Source organism: Cervus canadensis, chromosome 14 (assembly GCF_019320065.1).
Source record: "Cervus canadensis isolate Bull #8, Minnesota chromosome 14, ASM1932006v1, whole genome shotgun sequence".
Classification (NCBI taxonomy): domain Eukaryota; kingdom Metazoa; phylum Chordata; class Mammalia; order Artiodactyla; family Cervidae; genus Cervus; species Cervus canadensis.
This window is the reverse complement of record NC_057399.1, coordinates 23,356,409-23,378,488: the sequence shown is the minus strand read 5'-3', so window position 1 is coordinate 23,378,488 and position 22,080 is coordinate 23,356,409. Positions and strand designations below refer to the sequence as shown.

General features: G+C 38.9%; 1 protein-coding gene and 1 long non-coding RNA gene across 4 annotated transcripts in view; both read right to left on the bottom strand.

Moving 5' to 3' along the window:
- The window catches only part of LOC122453369 (60S ribosomal protein L7-like), a 683,417-nt gene that overhangs the window by 360,263 nt on the left and 301,074 nt on the right, over nucleotides 1-22,080 (bottom strand). The window lies entirely within an intron of this gene.
- The window catches only part of LOC122453370, a 69,733-nt gene that overhangs the window by 11,293 nt on the left and 36,360 nt on the right, over nucleotides 1-22,080 (bottom strand). For 2 of the 3 annotated variants that reach the window (XR_006273018.1, XR_006273020.1), the window contains exon 2: nucleotides 7,907-8,127. This is a non-coding gene — a long non-coding RNA (uncharacterized LOC122453370). The remainder of the gene's footprint in view (nucleotides 1-7,906; nucleotides 8,128-22,080) is intronic. The other variant, XR_006273019.1, reaches the window with a different exon arrangement.

Genomic DNA, 22,080 nt, shown 5'->3' with positions numbered 1-22,080 from the left:
TGTCTCCTGCATTGGCAAGCGGGTTCTTCACCACTAGTGTCACTTGGGAAGCTGATTTGAGTTCAGATCCCCAGTTCTAATACCTACGAGCTGTGTGACCTTGGGCAGTCTGCTTAAAGCCTCTGTTTCTTCACCTAACAAGTGGGAATAAAAACAGCACCTACTTTATAAGTTTAACAAGTATTAATGAGTTCATATGAGAAGAGCACCTAGAACTTGGCCCTGTACAATATATATATATATATATACATATATACACACACACACCTCTTTGGGGGCTTCCTAGGTGGCTCAGATGGTAAAACATCTGCCTGCAATGCGGGAGACCTGGCTTCAGTCCCTAGGTTGGGAAGATCCCCTGGAGAAGGAAATGGCAACCCACCCCAGTACTCTTGCCTAGACAAATCCATGCACAGAGGAGCCTGGTAGGCTACAGTCCATGCGGTTGCGAAGAGTCAGACATGACTGAGTGACTTCACTTTTCAGGTGGCAATAGTGGTAAAGAACCCACGTGCCATTGCAGGAGACAGGAGAGATGCGGGTTCGATCTCTGGGTGGGGAAGTTCCCCTGGAGGAGAGCATGGCAACCTACTCCAGCATTCTGGAGAATCCCATGGACAGAGGAGCCTGGTGGGCTACGGTCCGTAGGGTTGCAAAGAGTCAGACATGACTGAAGCAACTTAGCACATGTGCATGCACCTGTTGTTATTACCTAATTTGAGTTAAATATTCATAAATTTGTAAAATTCTAAGCAGCTCAGATACTCAACATTTACTCTTTGAGCCTCTAACTGCATGCCAACTGCTACACTATATTTATTCTTACCACTTTTAGATTATATCAATTGTTGTCACCTTTCAATTCTATCTACAGAGCATCAAAATCTGTTTTTTTTTCCCCTTTTTACAATCTGTAACAATAAGGAAATTGAAACACATTCTATATGGTGCTAGAATCAGTAGGAAGAATAGGCTATTTATATGCTATCTATCTTAGTCTGGGCTGTGTTTTATCAAACTTGTTCTACAAGTCAGTACAAATGTTTGCATATTGTGTAACAGAATACTTTTTTCCACAGTTGTATTCTTTTCTTTCTTTGAGCCACCTGAAAAAACTCAGCTTTTTGTTGATGCAAAATCTATCCAGCCAGGGCACTCCCAGTTCTTCACCTTCAAGAGACAAGTTAACTCAGATGAAAAGCACATATGGGAGGGTATCTAGAAGTGATCAAGGTCTAATCTCATACCAACACTAAATGAGAGATGTGGTAATAGATCCCACAGTAAGGGACAACAACAGCAACAAAAATATTCCTAATGAATACTTCCTCGTTATTTCCCAGGGTTGTTATGTCTCAGATCAAAGATGTTCATATTCATTGAACAGGGACTGACCAGAGCCACTCCAGCCACCCAAACAAAACATACAGGAAGGTGGTGCTGCACAAGATCACGGCTGCTGCAAGCTATACTGCATTGCATTATTTTAACATGCTTGAAGGCACATATAAGTAGGTGGCTTAGGCTATGTTGACTTTGTTCTGGTGGAAATCTCTTGAGTTTTCAAATCTGCATGATCCAGATGGAAATACAAAAGTTTTGAGTCAGGACCCACACTAAACTCAATCTTTTCCCTATAGAACATCATTTCCTTTATGTTACTAGAGATTTTAAGATTATAAAATATGCCAGTTGCTTCATATCACTAATAAAGCCCTTCATGGTATAACTTTCCCCTCTATTGCTACCCAAAAGACAGCTCATTTTCAGAATTAAAACGCCTGATTTCTCTGATAAAAATATATGCCAAATTGCTTATATTAACCCTGCTTTGTGAAAAGATGTTTACTTCAGGAAGAAGTTGGATAGAAGGAATAATTTATGCCTCAGGGCCCAGATACATCCTTACTTCCTGACTCTGGTTTCAACCTGCTATTCACCAGGCTAATTGGAAATATGTGAATAGTGAGGATAGTCACAGGAAAGTCATAAAAACCAAAAGTATTGCTTTCTGTGGGACATCCCTAGATATCAAATGAAGTAGATAATATCGAACTACACAAAAGACTTTCTGCAGTCTTCCCTAAGCCTCCTTCTTGAGGTCACTCTACTTCCCATGCTGTCCTCCTTCATGAGCTAGAAGGATCAAACCAGTTTCTCTCTCATTTCAAGGATTTGCTACTGTAAAGTGGCAGACACATTTCAGTTACGAGAGGCAAAGAAGTTAACAGAGGTGTTAGGTCTGCCATTACTGAACTGCTGAACAAATGCCAACACAGCCTTATGTTCAGATGTCTTGTGAGATAAGAAAAGTGTCCCTTCATTGTTAAACTTCTATTAGACCTGTTTTCTGTTACTTCTGAGTAGAAGCATTCCTCGCTGAAATATAAGTCCTGAGTCCAGTCTGTTATTTTGAGAATTTTCATTCAGTGATTAACCAGACTGATCAATCATTATTTGTTGTTTTCTTGTTAGCTTGGTATAACAAAATGATGTCTGGTGAACTATTTTTTTTTTTGAGATAATTAAAATATCTTGTTAAAAGTCAAGACAACTTATGAAACTGGTTACTCTTTGGCCCATTTCAGCATTTTATTGAGAAAAATCATCTCTAATTGAGAGAGGGGTTCTTTAATTTTTACTGAATCCTCTGGAAGGGAAGGCTTCTATTCATAACACATAATCCAACATAGAAATCCTTTTCATCTCTCTTTCAATTATCCCCAAAGACATACTCATCACAGAATGGCAACTTAGTCCCAATCTTCTCCCTCAATTTCTTTTCTTGTTTTCTTAATTTCTACTTTAAAATAATGTTAGAGTCTTTATTGAATGTGTTACAATACTGCTTCTGTTTTCTGCTTTGGTTTTTGGCTCTGAGGCATGTAGGATCTTAGCTCCCCAACCAGGGATTGAACCTTCAGCCTCCTCATTGGAAGCAAAGTCCTAACCACTGGACCACAACACAAGTCCCTCTCCCTCAATTTCTAGCATCTTCCTTAAACTCAGCCTCTTGCATCTCCTGTCCTTGCTGCTCACTCTTCTTCTTTACTGTGAATAATTTTTCATTGATTTTAAGCAATGAAAATCCATCAGATGGATTACTTCACTCACTATTCCAGGCTGCACAACCAAGCCCCAAATTATGGGGACAAGGGAAAAATTCTCCCGGTATGTGAGAGATACAAGAGATTCTAAGTATTCTCTTGTAATTTTTTTCCTGTACCATAACAAAGGGTAACATGTTTAAAAGAATAATGTATATAAAATCAATTATTAGAGAAATATAAACAAAAGGAGAAAGATTTTCTTATTATCATGACTTCATAACAAGACTGATTTCCCATTTGTTTTCTGTAAGAGATATCTTTAAGACTTCTCTTTTATGTTGTTCTGAGTGGTAAAACAATTCCTAGGTCTGTAATAGTTCTATAAATTGTTAAGTAGTGCTTTGACATTTTGTTTCCTGCTATTGTCTTAAAAAGAGAGTATTTGACAGTTTAGCAATTCTCTTGCTTTTAATCCATGTTAAGCCCTAGCTAACTGCCCGTTGCCAATGATTCATTGCATGAGACGGAAGAAGTGGCTTTCTTAGTCATAAACCTGACTTCCTATATCTTGACTGAAACCAGAGGATTTGAAACTTAAAGCAAAATTTAAGATATACTTTTGTCATTTCTTTGACTGTACGTTTCCCAGTCATGAAGTCTGGCTCTTCCAGAAGCAAAGATGTCTGTCTCCCATTAAGTAATTTCAAACTATGCATAATTTATATTTAAACTAAAATCTGTAGAGTTAGTAACAGTAGTTTTTTGGCTTGTTTTCCTTGGATCATCTAACATGAATTGTTTCCAATTCTGAGAGAGTCAGGCCCTTTCTTCTTCCAAATATATTATAAAAAAACTGAAGCCAACACATTTAAAATATTAATAGTATCTTTTATACAGAAAGTGAAACTATGAGTCTACACTTTATGTAATTTATATCATGCCCAATTAAAAATACCTGAAATTATTTTTGATATGAGGAAAGTTAATTGGGAAGATTTCTTTTAATAAAAGAACTGGATGCATGCGTCACTTAAAAACAACTTTTATCAGATTGTTTTATATGCTGAAAACAAAGAGTGAAAAACATTGTTGGAGTAGAATAAAATCTTTCTTGGAAAAACTAGCTGCTATATTTAAAATGTATCAGTGCTTCTAAACTGCACAGACACATTTCTTGCAACATAGCCTTACCCTTGTTCATATAATGCTGTTAACTAGAACATTTAGGTGTGACCTAAATAAAATCCATTATGATTATACAGTGGAGGGGGCAAATAGATTCAATGAACTAGATCTGGTAGACAGAGTCCTGAAATACTATGAACAGAAGCCAGTAACATTCCACAGAAGGCAGTGCCCAAAACCATCCCCAAGAAAAAGAAATTCAAGAAAGCAAAGTGGTTCTCTGAGAAGGCCTTACAAATAGCTGAGAAAACAAGAGAAGCAAAAGGCAAAGGAGAAAGGGAAAGATATACCCAACTCAATGCAGAGTTCCAGAAAACAGCAAGGAGAGATAAGAAAGACTTAAGTGAACAACGCAAAGAAATAGAAGGAAACAATAGAATGGGAAAGACTAGAGATCTCTTCAAGAATATTGGAGATACTGAGGGAACATTTCATGCAAATGGGCACAATAAAGGAAAGAAATGGCAAAGGCCTAACAGAAAGTGAAAGTGGCTCAGTCCTGTCTGACTCTTTGTGACCCCATGGGCTTTAGCCTTCCAGGCTCCTCTGTCCACAGAATTCCCCAGGCCATAATATTGGAGTGGGTAGCTGTTCCCTTCTCCAGGGGATCTTCCCAACACAGGGATCGAATCCAGCTCTCCCACATTGCAGGGATATTGTTTACTGCCTGAGCCACCAGGGAAGCCCAAGAATACTGGAGTGGGGAGCCTATCTCTTCTCCAGTGGATCTTTCTGACCCAGGAACCAGACCTGGGTCTCCTGCACTGCAGATGGATTCTTAACAACTGAGTTACCAGGGAAGCCCCAGACCTAACAGAAGCAGAAATTAAGAAAAGGTGGCAAGAATGCACAGAAAAACTATACAAAAAAGGTCTTAATGATGCAGATAACCATGACGGTGTGATCACTCACTTAGAGCCAGACATCTGGAATGTGAAGTCAGGTGTGCCTTAGGAAGCATTGTTACAAACAAAGCGAGTGGAGTTGATGGAATTCCAGTTGAGCTATTTCAAATCCTAGAAGATGATGCTGTTTAAGTGCTGCACTCAATATGCCAGCAAATTTGGAAAATTCAGCAGTGGCCACAGGACTGGGAAAGGTCAGTTTTCATTCCAATTCCAAAGAAGGGTAATGCCAAAGAATGTTCAAACTATCATACAATTGTGCTCATTTCACATGCTAGCAAGGTGATACTCAAAATCCTTCAAGCTAGGCTTCAGCAGCATGTGAATCCAGAACTTCCAGAGATACCAGCTGGGTTTAGAAAAGGCAGAGGAACCAGAGATCAAATTGCCAACATCTGCTGGATCATAGAGAAAACAAGAGAATTCCAGAAAAACATCTTCTGCTTTATTGACTACACTAAAGCCTTTGACTGTGTGGAGCATAACAAACTGTGGGAAATTCTTAAAGAGAGTGGAATATCAGACCACCTACCTGCCTCCTGAGAAACCTGTATGCAGGTCAAGAAACAACAGTTAAAAACTGACATGGAACAATGAACTGGTTCAAAATTGGGAAAAGAGTATGTCAACCTGTATGTTGTCACGCTGCTTATTTAACTTATATGCAGAGTACATTATGCAAAATGCTGGGTTGGATGAATCACAAGCTAGAATCAAGATTGTCAGGAGATATATCAATAATCTCAGATATGCAGATGATAGCACTCTAATAACAGAAAGTGAAAATGAACTAAAGAGCATCTTGATGAGGGTGAAAGAGGAGTGAAAAAGCTGGCTTGAAACAACATTCAAAAAACAAAGATCATGGCATCTGGTCCAGTCATTTCATGTCTAATACAAAGCTGTGGTTTTTCCAGAAGTTATGTGTGGATGTGACAGTTGGACCTTAGAGAAGGCAGGGTGCTGAAGAATTGGTGTTTTCAAATTGTGGTATTGGAGAAGAATCTTGAGAGTCATTTAGACTGCAAGGAGATCAAACCAGTCAACCTAAAAGGAAATCAACCTTAAGTATTCATTGGAAGGACTGATGCTGAAGCTGAAAGTCCAACACGTTGGCCATCTGATGTAAAGAGCTGACTCATGGAAAAGCCTCTGATGCTGGGAAAGATTGAGGGCAAGAGGAGAGTGGGGATGACAGAGGTTGAGAGGGTTGGATAGTATCACTAAATCAATGGACATGAGTGTAAGCAAACTCAGGGAGACAGTGAAGGAGAGGGAAGCCTGCTGCAATCCATGGGGTCGCAGAGTCTGACATGACGTAAAGACTGAACAACAGAAACATTCATCTTTCAGCAGTAGGAGGATTCTCGGAAACCAAGGTCATTATAACTTTCTCCACCGGAGGGCTTAGTGAAGCACTCATCTTCACTGCTGTATCAGTAAAGATAGGCTTGGTTATTTTCTGAAAACAAATTCCAAATCTTAAGGCCTAGCAGGTACAACTTTACTCCTCTCTTGCCCACACAAAGACATATGTGGGTCCAGTAGCTCTCTAGAGCAGCTCCCTTCTAAACAGTGACTTAGGAAACAGTTTTTTTTTTTTTTCTTTACAATCTTGTAGATCTATCATTTGGAACTGCAGTCATATGACAGGGGGAGAAAAAGCTTGATGAAATCACACTGACTCTTAAATGTCTCATTCCAGAGATGACACACCATTGCCACTCAGCCTATTGGCCGGAAGTAACCTTAATTGTCCTGATCTAATTACATAGAGACTAAAAGATGGAGGAAAGCACATGGGTTATTTGATGAGTTCTATGGTCTGTGCCTTAGATTCTAAGGCTTAGAACACATATCAATGTTAAGTCTCAGCAGTGAGAAGTCCTGACAATTCTCAGCTCTCTTTTCCCTCAGTGTAGCTACCCTGGAAAATAAGAGCTTCTAATGGTGGCCCTGGAAGATACAAAGAGCCTAGGTATCTGTGGTACTACTGGAAAAGGCCCTGCTGTATAGAGCTACCAAACTCTAAATGACTTTGGGTAAACAAGACATACACTTTTATATATTAAGCCGGTGAGATTTCAAGGGTCATTTTCCTACTACAATGTACCCTATCCCTTCCTGAATAATGCAACTGGATTGAAAAATGTCTTCTGTCTTGCTTTGCTAGTCCAGATCATCAATTTTTCTACAAATTCCAACAATTTTATCTTCAAATCACTCCTCAGTTTTGTCAGAAACTATCGCTACAACCTTGGCTCTGTACTGAATCTCAACTTTGCCCTAACACTTCTTGGTTCAATGCTCTCTGATGTTGGATCTATACATGAACTGTCCCCTACTGTGAAAAATAAAAAAAGACAAAAACCAATCCCCCGACCTCGAAAAACAAAACAAACAAAAGCAAGCGTGTTGTCTCGTTTGCTGATGAGAATCAAGAAAATATTTTAACCTATCAACCTAAATTCATCTCTAAAGAAACAACAGCATAACTAGCCTCATCAAAACTGTTCATGCTAAATATATATGACAACTTGGGAAAGTGTATACCTGATTAAGGTAGATTATTTACTTTCTTTAGAATTAATGCTGCTATTTAGCTGAAAGCTCATGAGTGGAGATTCTTGTGAAGGTAAAAGAATGTATCTGAATCAATGGTTTTGAAGGTGTGTTAAGACATCAGAGACCTCTTTTATAATGAGCACGAAATATTAGAATTCATGTACATTTTGGATTAGTTTCACAACACTAAGCAATTCTTACCCTGTCCATATTTTTCATCACTCTTAATACCTTTAGTCACAGGTGGGTAGCTTGTATTTCATCAGAAAGAATCCTCAGTCAGGGCATCAGGTATCACGTCTACTTGTGTCATCTGCTGACAAGCCTTGGATCTGCTGACAAGCCTTTTTAGGTAATCTTCAGCACCTTGAAAGAGTCATTGGTTTGTTTGCTTGTTTTTTTTTTTTTGTGTTGCCAAGGTTCTGTAAGCAGATTAATTTTTCATTATGTGTTAAAAAACAAAACAAAACAAATGCTTAAGTTTGGAACTTCTCTCATAAATAGACAATGCGATTTTAACTTTATTTCAAATATTTGCATTAAATTCAATAAACAGGTCTTGAGGTCATTATATGTCCAAATCATTATGTTCAACCTTTGACAGTTGGAGTGAATAAAGCAATAATATAGGCCTTTTTTCTCTCCATGTATACATATTGTCATTTTATATACAGTATATACATTTTAAAAAATCTTTTTCTTCTTATTTGGGTTTATTCGCCATTTTTATCACATTATTTTAGAACTAAATTTAAATGTTGAATTACAAGATCACATTTTTATAGCCAGTAGGTAAGTTAATAGAAAATATAAGGAGAGGAAATTTTAACAGAACTCTTATTCAGTTGAATACAGTTTGTACAAACTATGCAGTCACTGGGTTATAATAAAATGACCCAATATTTCCTTCCCACACTCTCACAAAGCCCCAGTCATGTCACACGACCTTTCTCCTAGTTGCAAGTCAAAGTGAGAGTGCCCTCTTTCTCACTCTTGAGATTGCATTAGTATTGGAGCAACATTTTAGCTAGATGACTAACTCAGGATGGCCCGAAGCATAGAAGGTTAGAGAGCTTGAAATGTTTCCTGATTAATTCCTGATGGCTTTCTGAGAATAAATGAGTAGGGAAATATTTTTCCAGAAACTCTTCAACAAAATAATGTGAAACTCAAGATCTGGCTAACACGAGAGTAGATTTTCTAACACCACTCTGCTTTAAACCAAATTATAGCACCAGATAGTCACCATAGTGTAACTGAACCCAGAAAGAGTGTTCATGAAACGGAACCTATTTGCTTTAATTCATCCCATATATTTAATATACTGATAAAATTATTGTATTTTTCTTATACCAATATGTGTCAGAAATATTTTTACATATATTTTGAGAGCCAGTGTCCTCAATATTCCTTCACTATCCTTATTTTTCTCTTTGATTATGTCTCTTTCTCACTGTTTATGTCCAGTGTAATTATTCAGAAAAAAATTACTAAACTCTGGCAAGATTTCATAAAATGATAGGTGGGGTGGATGTACAATAATTAAGATGATATAAACAGATATTTTTGGCAGAACTATTCTTAGGTTTTTTGTTTTTCCATAGTTGAAACAACATGAGTATATGACTTATTAATATTGCCAACTAGAAATGCTTTTAGTGAGAAGAATATTAAATTTCATGGACTATGACTTAGTTTAAATGGCATATCAGCCAAGATCCCAGTGGAATAAGGAATAAACCTACTCAAACAGGATAACATGAGATTTTAATAGAAAGGATTTCTTTTTAAGGTACAGGGTGAGGTTTTAGGAAAACAATAAGGGATGGTATTGTATCCTGACACTAGCAACAGCAGGGAGCTGTTTCTGAGCCTGGAATAGAGGGACACAGCAAAGAACATTTATGAGAACCCAGTGACAGCACCTAGAGAGAAGATCATCCAATCTTCAGATCTCCTGCTGAGGTCTTCCTTTGGCCAAACTCAACAGGAGGTTAGGAGGAAAGAACCATTGAGCTAGCCCCTATGTGTTAATTTCCCAGAACAAAGGGCAGAGTGAAAAGGAGTGAAGAGTTAATCTGGGAAATGGGGCAAAAGAGATGTAGAGAGAGCACAATGAACGCATAACTTTAAATAATAAATTTAAATGGCTTGCTTACTTTTTGACTCCATCTGCCCCTCCTGTTCGGAGAAGGCAATGGTAACCCACTCCAGTACACTTGCCTGGAAAATCCCATGGACAGAGGAGCCTGGTAGGCTGCAGTCCATGGGGTCACTAAGAGTTGGACACAACTGAGCGACTTCACTTTCACTTTTCACTTTCATGCATTGGAGAAGGAAATGGCAACCCACTCCAGTGTTCTTGCCTTGAGAATCCCAGGGACGGGGGAGCCTGGTGGGCTGCCGTCTATGGGGTCACACAGAGTCGGACACGACTGAAGCGACTTAGCAGCAGCAGCAATCCCTCCTGTTATCAGAGAACATTTCTTGTCTCTCTTTTCCCATACTCTCACATATGCGCGCGCGCGCACACACACAAACACACACACACACACACACACACACACACACACACACATGCTATCAGGGAAGGAGAACCACACATTTTGGTAGTTGGCAGGAAGTTCTTAAGAAATAAAACAAATCAGAGAAAAGTCGTAATACCGTCTATCTCCTACACTGTTTATCGAATTCATTTTGAGACACCACAAAGTTAACAAAAATAGACAGAGAAACCATGGGAATGGCAATAGTGAGGCTTTTCCAAAAGGCTTCATAAGCACTGGAATCAAACCACAAACGAGAGGTGGTGGAAAGGAAGACCAGGGCAAACTTAATGGTGTGTAGGTAATATTTGACAGCCAGCTCTCCAGGGATGAGAAAAAAACTAGTTTTTAGTGTTTTCCACCATAGCCAATTTAAAGCTATCAACATAAATTCATTGGACATGGGTTTGCAATAAATGTGCACAGCTGACTCTTGTGAGCTCATGGGCGCCCTATTCAGCACAGCAGTGACCACAGACTCTGTATCCTGATGGTGGCTAAAAATTGACTTGAAAAACATGTGAGACACCTTAGGTGAAATTACGCTTTCATGGTCATTACTTTCTACCAATCAAGTGGGATGACTCTTGCCATCATGATTTAGGAATAAAAAGAAAGCACCCCTTAATTATTTTCCCCGAGTCTTAGGTCAGTGAATTCTGAAATATCTGGGCATCGTGAACAATATGTCATAATTACAAAAATTCCAGAAGGCCTGCTAAAGACATTTATGTACGGAATAAACAAGAATACGAGTGGGATGGAACAATGTCTAACACAAAGTCACGTGGGTACTATTCATACATTCTTTTGCTACTCTGCAACGGCTAATATTTCTTCTGGTTTGACATGGATTGTTTCCCTTTTCAGCCTGCTTTAGTGACTCTCTCTTCCTGATCTAACATATAGTATGTCCCCTACATAGGAATGAGTTCTGTTCTGAGAGCAGTTGTTAAGTCCAACAAAGTTGGCCTAGGTACCCAACTAACACAATCAGCTATGTAGTACTGTACTGTAATAGGTTGATACTACTTTTCACACTAATAACACATAAAAAAACAAACACAAAAATAAACATTTTTAATCTTACAGTACAGTACTTGAAATGTACAGTAGTACAGTACAACAGCTGGTATACAGGGGCTGGCATCGTGTGAACAGATAAGAAGAGTTACTGGCTGGAGGAAGGAAGAGGAGGTGGCAGATGGCAGAACTGAAGCACTGTCAGTGTTAGGAGACAGAGGGCAAGCTGCAATTTCACTCCAGCTCCTTGCTGGATTCAATTCTATCTACCCTCTTGAAAAAATGCTCCAGAATGTGGCTTATTTTTTCTTGTCATAGATGACACAGTAGCACTGGACCGCATTCTGAACGGCTGCTGCAACCTTCCTGCTCCTTTCTACTTTTGGGTCCTGTACCTCAAAACACTAACAGTGCCTCCTGAAATAAAGAAAATCCCCTTGTCATTTTCTGCACCGTGAAAGTCTTTGGTTCTTCAATCACTTCTTTCTCTGTCTCTCTTCGTCCTTTCTCTGCACCTCCAATTCCAAGGTCTTCGGTATTAAGTTCCTTGTGTTGCACAGAAAGGAGTTCAATAAAGTCATCCTTTTTCAGATCTAGCTTAAAATATACTGTACTACTGTATTCTATACTGTATAGTAAAGTGCATAAAAGCACAGTCACTTACAGATTTGCACACACATAACAATGTATGCCAGACATGTGAACTAACTTTCAGGATTGGACATGTGAACACATGTTCATATCTTTGAAAGCTTGAAACTTGAAGGTTCATATGTAAAGGACTTACTGTAATTGCTTCCCTGGTTTTTCTGGATTTTCCCAGAGTATCTCATGACTGCTTACACCTGACTTGACTCAGCACTGCTTTCTGAATTTGCATGGGTGAGGCAATATGCATTGCTTGAGTCCCATCTCCTATTTCCTGGCCTGGCCATTCCCCAGCTCAAATAGACTCTTGCTTGCTTTTGTACTCCCTCATATTATGTATAGGTTGGGATATGCCTTCTGACTCTGTTTCTACTTATGTTGAGTAAATTATGATACATTCTACTGAAAAAAATTAGATTGCTGCCAGATACTAAAACAAGATCATCTATTTAAAAAGCTCCATGCAGGCAGTACATCCTCTGCACCATTTGGCCTCCATCTTCAGTGCCATTTTACCCTTCTTGTCTCTTCATGTTCTGTAACCTAACAAGCAAATTTACTTATTATTTATTTATTAATAGTAAGTGCATGTCTCTTGAAACCTACACGGACCTAAAACAGTTAAGAGGACTAAGAAAATTACTCCTATTGGCTTTCATCATGGCAATCATTCATGACTAATCACTTCACGGTAAATTGATGGGGAAAAAGTGGAAACAGCGGCAGATTTTTTTCAGTGGCAGAATTTTTCTTGGGCTCCAAAATCACTGTGGATGGTGACTGCAGCCACAAAATCAAAAGATACTTGCTCCTAGTAAGGAAAGCTATGACAAACACAGACAATATATTAAAAAAGAGAGAGAGACATCTCTTTGCCAACAAAGGCAAAGTTACAGGTTTTCCAGTAGTCATGTATGAATGTATGAGTTGAATCATAAAGAAGGCTGAGCACTGAAGAATTGATGTCTTTGAACTGTTGGTGTTGGAGAAGACTCTTGAGAGTCCCGTGGACTGCAAGGAGATCAGATCAGTCAATCCTAAAGGAAATTAACTCTGAATATTCATTGGAAGGACTGAGGCTGAAGCTGAAGCTCCAAAACTTTCACCACCTGATGTGAACAGCCAACTCATTGGAAAAGACCCTGATGCTGGGAAAGACTGAGGCAGGAGGAGAAGGGGACAGAGAATGAGATGGTTGGATGGCATCACCAACTCAATGGACATGAGTTTGGACAAGATAGTGAAGGACAGGGAAATTTGCCTGTCCCCACTGCCATTCAGTGGGGTCACAAAGGGTTGAGCATGACTTAGTAACTGAACAACAACAACACTGGCTTTCTACTGGCAGCATATTGGAAGTTATTTGGGGGCAGGGTGATCTCTTTTGTTCTACAGACATCATATCATGAATTAAATCAGTACCTCTCTGATTAGATAAGCAGTCTTACAGTGAAATATTTGATGTTTAACCTTCTCACTTTTCTGGATTCAATGCTCCAACCCAAGAAATTGATTAACAAGATTCTTTGCTCACTGGATCATCCATAATTTATATTTTTCTCTCTATTCCATCGTGTCAACAAAGGCAATTTATATGAGCTTGATTTCTGTCTACATAAGAATTCTTGCTCAATCTGATTGGGATTTATAATTCTCTGTTAATAAAAGCTAATTTTATCTTAAGGAAGATAAATATATATGTATATATACATTCTTTTCTATGTATGTTTGTATATGTTGTTGTTGTTAAGTTGCTGAGTTATATACAATTTTTGTGACTCCACGGATTGTAGACTTCCAAGCCCCTCTGTCCATGGGATTTCCCAGGCAAAAATACTGGAGTGGGTTGCCATTTCCTTCTCCAGGTGATTTTCTCATCCCAAGGATCAAACTCATCTCTTCCTGTATTGCAGGTAGACTACCAGTGAGCCACCTGGGAAGCCCCCTATGTGTGTGTCTATATACACACAGGAATCCCTTAGAAAAAATGGAGTAGCCAGCATAGTCAACAAAAGAGTCCGAAATGCAGTACTTGGATACAATCTCAAAAATGACAGAATGATCTCTGTTCATTTCCAAGGCAAACCATTCGATATCATGGTAATCCAAGTCTATGCCCCGACCAGTAACGCTAAAGAAGCTGAAGTTGAACAGTTCTATGAAGACCTACAAGACCTTCTAGAACTAACACCCCCCAAAAATGTCCATTTCATTAGAAGGGACTGGAATGCAAAAGTAGGAAGTCAAGAAACACCTGGAGTAACAGGCAAATCTGGCCTTGGAGTACAGAATGAAGCAGGGCAAAGGCTAATAGAGTTCTGCCAAGAGAACTCACTGGTCATAGCAAACACCCTATTCCAACAACACAAGAGAAGACTTTACACATGGACATCACCAGACGGTCGGCAGCAAAATCAGATTGATTATATTCTTTGCAGCCAAAGATGGAAAAGCTATATACAGTCAGCAAAAACAAGACTGGGAGCTGACTGTGGCTCAGATCATGAACTCCTTATTGCCAAATTCAGACTTAAATTGAAGAAAGTGGAGAAAACCACTAGACCATTCAGGTATGACCTAAATCAAATCCCTTATGACTGTACAGTGGAAGTGAGAAATAGATTGAAGGGACTAGATCTGATAGAGTGCCTGGTGAACTATGGATGGAGTTTTGTGACATTGTACAGGAGACAGGGATCAAGACCATCCCCAAGAAAAAGAAATGAAAATAAGCAAAATGGCTGTCTGAGGAGACCTTACAAATAGCTGTGAAAAGAAGGGAAGCGAAAAGCAAAGGAGAAAAGGAAAGATATACCCATTTGAATGCAGAGTTCCAAAGAACAGCAAAGAGAGATAGAAAGCCTTCCTCAGTGATCAATGAAAAGAAATAGAGCAGAACAATAGAATGGGAAAGACTAGAGATCTCTTCAAGAAAATTAGAGATACCAAGGAATATTTCATACAAAGATGGGCTCAATAAAAGACAGAAATGGGAGGGACCCAGCAGTAGCAGAAGATATTAAGAAGAGGTGGCAAGAATACACAAGAACTGTACAAAAAAGATCTCCATGACCCAGATAAGCAGGATGGTGTGATCTCTCTCCTAGAGCCAGACATCCTGGAATGGGAAGTCAAGTGGGCCTTAGGAAGCATCACTACGAACAAAGCTAGTGGAGGTGATGGAATTCCAGTTGAACTATTTCAAATCCTAAAAAATAAAGCTGTGAAAGTGCTGCACTCAATAAGTCGGCAAATTTGGAAAACTCAGCAGAGGCCACAGGACTGGAAAAGGTCAGTTTTCATTCCAATCCCAAAGAAAGGAAATGCCAAAGAATGCTCAAACTACCACACAATTGCACTCATTTCACACGCTAGTAAAGTGATGCTCAAAATTCTCCAGCCAGGCTTCAGCAATACGTGAACTGTGAACTTCCAGATGTTCAAGCTGGTTTTAGAAAAGGCAGAGGAAACAGAGATCAAATTGCCAACATCTGCTGGATCATCGGAAAAGCAAGAGATTTCCAGAGAAACCTCTATTTCTGCTTTATTGACTATGCCAAAGCCTTTGACTGTGTGGATCACAATGAACCGTGGAAAATTCTGAAAGAGATGGGAATACCAAACCACCTGATCTGCCTCTTGAGAAACCTGTATGCATCAGGAAGCAACAGTTAGAACTGGACATGGAACAACAAACTGGTTCCAAACAGGAAAAGGAGTACATCAAGGCTGTATATTATCACCCTGCTTATTTAATTTATATGCAGAGTACATCATGAGAAACGCTGGGCTGGAGGAAGCACAAGCTGGAATCAAGACTGCTGGGAGAAATATCAATAACCTCAGATATGCAGATGATATCACCCTTATGGCAGAAAGTGAAGAAGAACTAAAGAGCCTCTTGATGGAAGTGAAAGAGGAGAATGAAAAAGTTGGCTTAAAGCTCAACATTCAGAAAACTAAGATCATGGCATCTGGTCCCATCACTTCATGGCAAATAGAAGGGGAAACAATGGAAACAGTGTGAGACTTTATTTTGGGGGGCTCCAAAATCACTGTAAATGGTGATTACCACCATGAAATTAAAAGACGCTTACTCCTTGGAAGGAAAGTTGTGACCAACCTAGACAACAGATTAAAAAGCAGAGATATTACTTTGTCAACAAAGGTCCATCTAGTCAAGGCTATGGTTTTTCCAGCAGTCTGGTGTGGATGTGAGAGTTGGACTATACAGAAAGCTGAGTGCCAAAGAATTGATGCTTTTGAACTGTGGTGTTGGAGAAGACTCTCAAGAGTCCCTTGGACTGCAAGGAGATCAAACCGGTTCATCCTAGAGGAGATCAGTCGTGGATGTTCATTGGAGGGACTGATGTTAAAGCTGAAACTCCAATACTTTGGCCGCCTGATGTGAAGTACAGACTCATTTGAAAAGACCCTGATGCTGGAAAAGATTGAGGGCAGGAGGAGAAGGGGACGACAGAGGATGAGATGGTTGGATGGCATCACTGAGTCAATGGACATGGGTTTGGGTGGACTCCAGGGGTTGGTGATGGACAGGGAGGCCTGGGGTGCTGCGGTTCATGGGGTCGCAAAGAGTCGGACACGACTGAGCGACTGAACTGAACTGATATACACACAGCCACTGATTAACATTATTATCCCCATTTTTATAGGTTAAAAAGTGTCTGAGCTTTTGTAGGTTAAATAACTTATTTAAGGTTGCATTGTAAGATAGTAAGATTCAGGATTTAAGATCATTATTTAGTTATGTTTAATATATTATTGTCTATCACTTGAGTGAAATTATAATCTTGAAGAAGACAGGTATGTGGACTTCTGGTCACTCCTATATCTTCAGTACCTAAAATATTGCCTGACTCAATTGATATTGGTTGAGATGAGAAGGCAGATAGTATATCCTCCAAGAAGCTCTCCTCAGTTACTGGCCAAGGGATGATAAATAAGGAAAAAGTTCTGCAGGTTAAAGAAAACAAGGAGGATGGTAGAGACATGAGTAAGAGTAGGTTTAATTGAGATACTATCAGAATGTGAACTGATTTGTGTTTTCACAAAATGTTTCCACCATCAGCTCCTAACTAATTATACAAGAATTAAACAATTTTTGTTCAGTTTTTCATCAAGAGCTAATGAACTGTAAGCATGGAGCTATTCAATTTTAATAATTTTGTTTAATCTACATTTTCATGCATGCTTAATTAGAGGTTGCCTGAGTTGGAAGGTTAATATTTTTATCTATATTCTGTTTCTAGGCTCTGAATACTGACTTAGTTTGGCTCCCTGGGAAGAAAATTGTCTCTTTATTTATATTACAACATGAGATTCTGCTGTTTTAATTAACAGATTTGAAAGTTAATTAACACTGGGTGTGAAAATATTTGTGAAACTAGCATCAAAATAATTATTCCTATAGAATTTAATGCAAAATTTATTTAGATGTTTATTTTAGCTCTGAGAAAAGTGTTGAAGACTATTCTATCATAGGTTAAATTATTTTGGGAATATTTTCCATTCTATGACTATAAATAATATCTCTAGATGGATTCATCCCTGCAGTTAACCAATAATTTTCTTATATCACTTATAGAGTCACATGCAAAAGTTCTAATTTATGTTATTAAAAATTCAGCTAAGTGATTTCACATTAATTATTATGCTTGTCAGAATCAAGATTATAGTAACCCGACTTTTGTATATATTTACACAAACTATTCCTAATTGAAAAAAAATGATAATATCATGTCCATCATTTTGCTCTCTTTTCTAAAATAAAACCTGCATCTTTACATTCTATTTTTAAATGTTTGATAGTTAAATTATCATTATTGTGATATTTTTCTAAGTGTGTATTAAGAAAAATATTTGAAATACTAATTGAGTTACAGATCTGCAGAAAATTATTTCTGTAGGAAATAAATATATAAACTATAATTCCAACTAAAGATAAAAATTATGCAAACAATACAATTATGATTAGGAATGACTAAAGTAAGATCAGCTTTAATATTGCATTATTTAGTAGAATGTTATTTCAATGAGACATTATACTGATTAGATATGAAAACATAAAAGCATATAAAAACAGGTTTAACTTAATGGGCAATAATGTGAGTCTTAGAAATTGTCCTTTAGAGAGGCAAAGAGGTTCTGCTATTTGTGTGTTTGTTTCATATATTTCCCCAACTACATATAACAATTCCTCAAACTTGGCTATGAATTGTATTTTCTAGGACTGTGAGATAAGTCCCTTGTGTGTGCAAATATGAAAACAGAATATAAGATATATCGAATGAAGCAGAGTTTTCAACAGCAACCATCAACTAAGGGCCCTTCTTACTCCTCTACAACTATTCAAGATTTCCCCATCCTTGGTTAAAATTGTGTGTGGTCTAGGTTGATCACTCTGTGGAGTGATCTATTTCTTCAACCTTGAAGCACCCATGCTCTGTTGGTACTTTGCCCTCATCCTACTCCTGTACTGGATTAACCCACTCATTGTTATCACCATATGTAGAAATATCAAGATGCATCTAAAGGAATCTCCTAGGTCCATATATAAACTTGTTTCTGTCTCCATTGTATAAAAACAAACCTGGGTAATTTTTCAGAGCTGATACTGACAAAGTATGTGTTCCAGGTTTCAGTAGAACACTTATTATGTCTTTCCGGAGTGTCCTTACACCGGTCATTGTCCTTCTGTCTGTGTGTCATCTGCGTACTAATCTCTTTTTATAAGGACATTGGTCATATTGGATTAGGGTCTAACCACATGACCTTATTTTAACTTAATTACCTCCTTAAAGGCCCTATCTTCAAATACAGTTACATTCTGCATCACTTGGAATTAAGACTTCAACATATGAGTTTGGGGAGGGGGGCGCATAAATCATTACATAACAGCTATCTTCAAGCCATCATAACACTTTTCCTGTTACAAGCGGAATAAATATACCTGGGAATTTATGTTCCTCCAGCTATAGCTTTGAACCAATGACTAATGAGTACACAAGAGAGAATCATCTTTGTCTCTGCTGACACTTGAGTTGTGATTTATACCATCCCCAGGACTCCATGACTAGAATGAGCAAGTTACCCTCAGTTGGTGCTGCTTGATAACACATCCTCTTGTACTATATTTTCTTGGTAATATATCCTAATAAATCACTTACACACAAATTCTCATCACAGGATTTGTCTTTATTTGTCCTTGGGACTGTTAAGGGTTTAACTGTGTCTCCCCAAAAGATATGTTGAAATCCTGATGCGTAAATGTGACCTTATTCAGAAATAGGATCTTTGTATATGCGCTCAAGTCAAGACAAAGTCATACTGAGCAATATTGATCTTAAGTCCAATATGACTTATAAGTCCTTATAAGAAGAGGGAAACTTGAACACAAAGAGACAGAGATACACAGGGAGAATGTCATGTGACCACAGAAATAAAAGGAGAGAACAACATGTGAAGATAGATGAGGAGGTTGGAGTAAAGTATCCATACACCAAGGAATGCCAAATATTTCTAATTAACCACCAGAAGCCAGGAGACCGGCCTGGAACAGATTCTTCCTAGGAGTGCCTAGAAGACACCAACCCCACCAACACTTTGATTTTCAGATATCTAGCCTCTTGAAATTGACAACAAATTTCTCTTGCTTTATGCCACAAATTTCGTGAGACTTTGTTATGGTGACCCTAGGAATCTAATGCTGAAACCCTACTGGAAATATGTAGTTTCAGACGTGGTCCCAGGTAGCATACTCTTAGGAAGCAATTTTGGAATTAGATCACTTGCCAGCTAGATAGTAATAGAAATCCCATTGTTGGAGATAAACCATGTTTAAAACCTGCTCACTCTGTCATTATAATTGCTATAATTTTCACTACTGTTGAGTCTGAATGGGAATAGATGATAGGAGACGCACTGACGCACAGTTCTAAGCATTTCCAAGATAAGGAGGGCTCAGTAATGATAAGGACTGTGTTCGTTGTTGCTCGGTGCTACTGTTGGTATGAAGAAGAAAACTGACAGGTTCAGATTAGTCAATTACCAACCTGGGCACTGTGAAAAAGAAGTTAGAACGTTTGTGTGGGAGCATTTAAAGAGATCCTCAGTTTCTGTGGCTAGAAGGCAGATTGAAATAGAGATTGGACGAGGCATTGTATGGGGGAAAGAAGCTCATTCTTCTCTCCTCTCCTCTGTGTCTCTCTTTTTTTCACACTTTTTTTTTTTAAGAGAAGAAAAGTACTTTATTCAGAAAAGCTGGCAATCTGGGGAGATGGTGGAAGATGGTGGACTTACATCCAGAGACCACCTCCAAAGGTCCTGCCCAGCCATGGCAATTTTTTTTTCTCACTGTATTTTTTTTCCATTTATTTTGGAGGCTAATTACTTTACAATATTTTTGTGTACATTAGTTATGACACTTGCAACACCAGGTGTGTGGGTTTTTTCTCCCACACCAAGCAGTTCTCTCTGACACCAGCTGGATGTGCTACAATTTATCTCAGTTACGAGATAACTGTTTACCTGGAGAGAGCATCAGATCCTGCAAGTTAAGTGTTCAGTCCCACAAGACTTTTCCCCACTTAAGATGACAATCGCACTTAGTAGTTGCTCAGGATGCCCCCAACGTTCTTTCAACTGGGCTATAAATCTGAAGTTCCCATGGTCTCCTCCCCCTTGAATTTGATTATTTGCTCAAAACACAACTAAAAGAACTCAGGGAAACACTTATTTATGTTTGATCATTTACTATATAACAAAGACTATGATAAAGGATACAATAAACATCTAGATGGAAATGTGTATGGGAAAAGTACACGGGAAGGAGTGCAGAGCTTCCGTGCCTTCTCTGGGTATATCATGTCACTCTCCCAGCAACTCCCCATGTTCACCAGCTGGGAAGCTCTCCAAACCTCATAATATTGGGATCTTTATAGAGGCTTCTTCATATAGGTAAGATTGATCATTAACTCTATTTCCAGTCCTTCTTCCCTCTCCAGAGAATGGGAGCATGCTTAGTTGCCCAGTCATTTCAGACTCTTTGAGACCCCATGGACTGTAATCTGCCAGGCTCCTCTGTCCCTGGGATTCTCCAGGCAAGAACACTGGAGTAAGTTGCTATTTCCTTCCCCAGGGTATCTTCCCAACCCAAGGATCGAACCCAGTCTCCTGCATGCAGGCAGATTCTTTGCTGACTGAGTTACCAGGGAAGCCCCCAGAGAATGGGTAGTGGGGCTAACAGAATTCCAAGCCTCTAATCATGGTTTGCTCTTTCTGGTGACCAATTCTCATCCAAGAGCCCACCAAGAGTCACCTCATTAGAACACAAGACACTGCTATCACCCAGGGATAAATTCCAAGGGACTTAGGATCTCATGTCAGCACAAAGGTCAAATATTAGAACCAAAGATGCTCCTAGTACTTTTATCACTTAGGAATTACAAGGCTCTAGAGCTCTGTGCGAAGAACTGGAAGCAGAAGCAATATATAAATTTTCTATTATTTCAGACATACTTTTTTATTGTAAAAATAGTAGAACTAATGAAAACTGAATCCACAGCTTTGACAAGTCTTTATGCTAAAATAAAAACCCTGATAGGGAAGAAGGGAGTCCCTAAGATATTGAATGGAGATATATAGATAGATGTGCTCAGAATAAGGGCCCCCGGATTCCTCTGAACCCCTGGACCTGCAAGCATAGTCTACTTTGTATTCCTGAAGAACAGCAGCTTTCTCTTGCCTGAAGTAAAGTCGCTCAGTCGTGTCCAACTCTTTGCAACCCCATGGACTGTAGCCTACTAGGCTCCTCTGTCCATGGGATTTTCCAGGCAAGAGTTCTGGAGTGGATTGCCATTTCCTTCTCCAGGGGATCTTCCTGACCCAGGGATCAAACCCGGGTCTCCAGCGTTGCAGACAGATGCTTTACCATCTGAGCCACTGGGGAAGCCCTCTCTTGCCTGAAGACCATACCAAAACCTCAACTGAGATGAATGCCTTGGAGGATAACAGTTGTTCTCTTCAGGATCTGACCCCATTTCCCCCCCTTGTCATCTAGTCTTATAACAAGTCTCAACATGGGCCAACTAAGGAAGTATTTTCCTGCTAGAGGCAAAAAGGAATTATTTACCAAAGAAA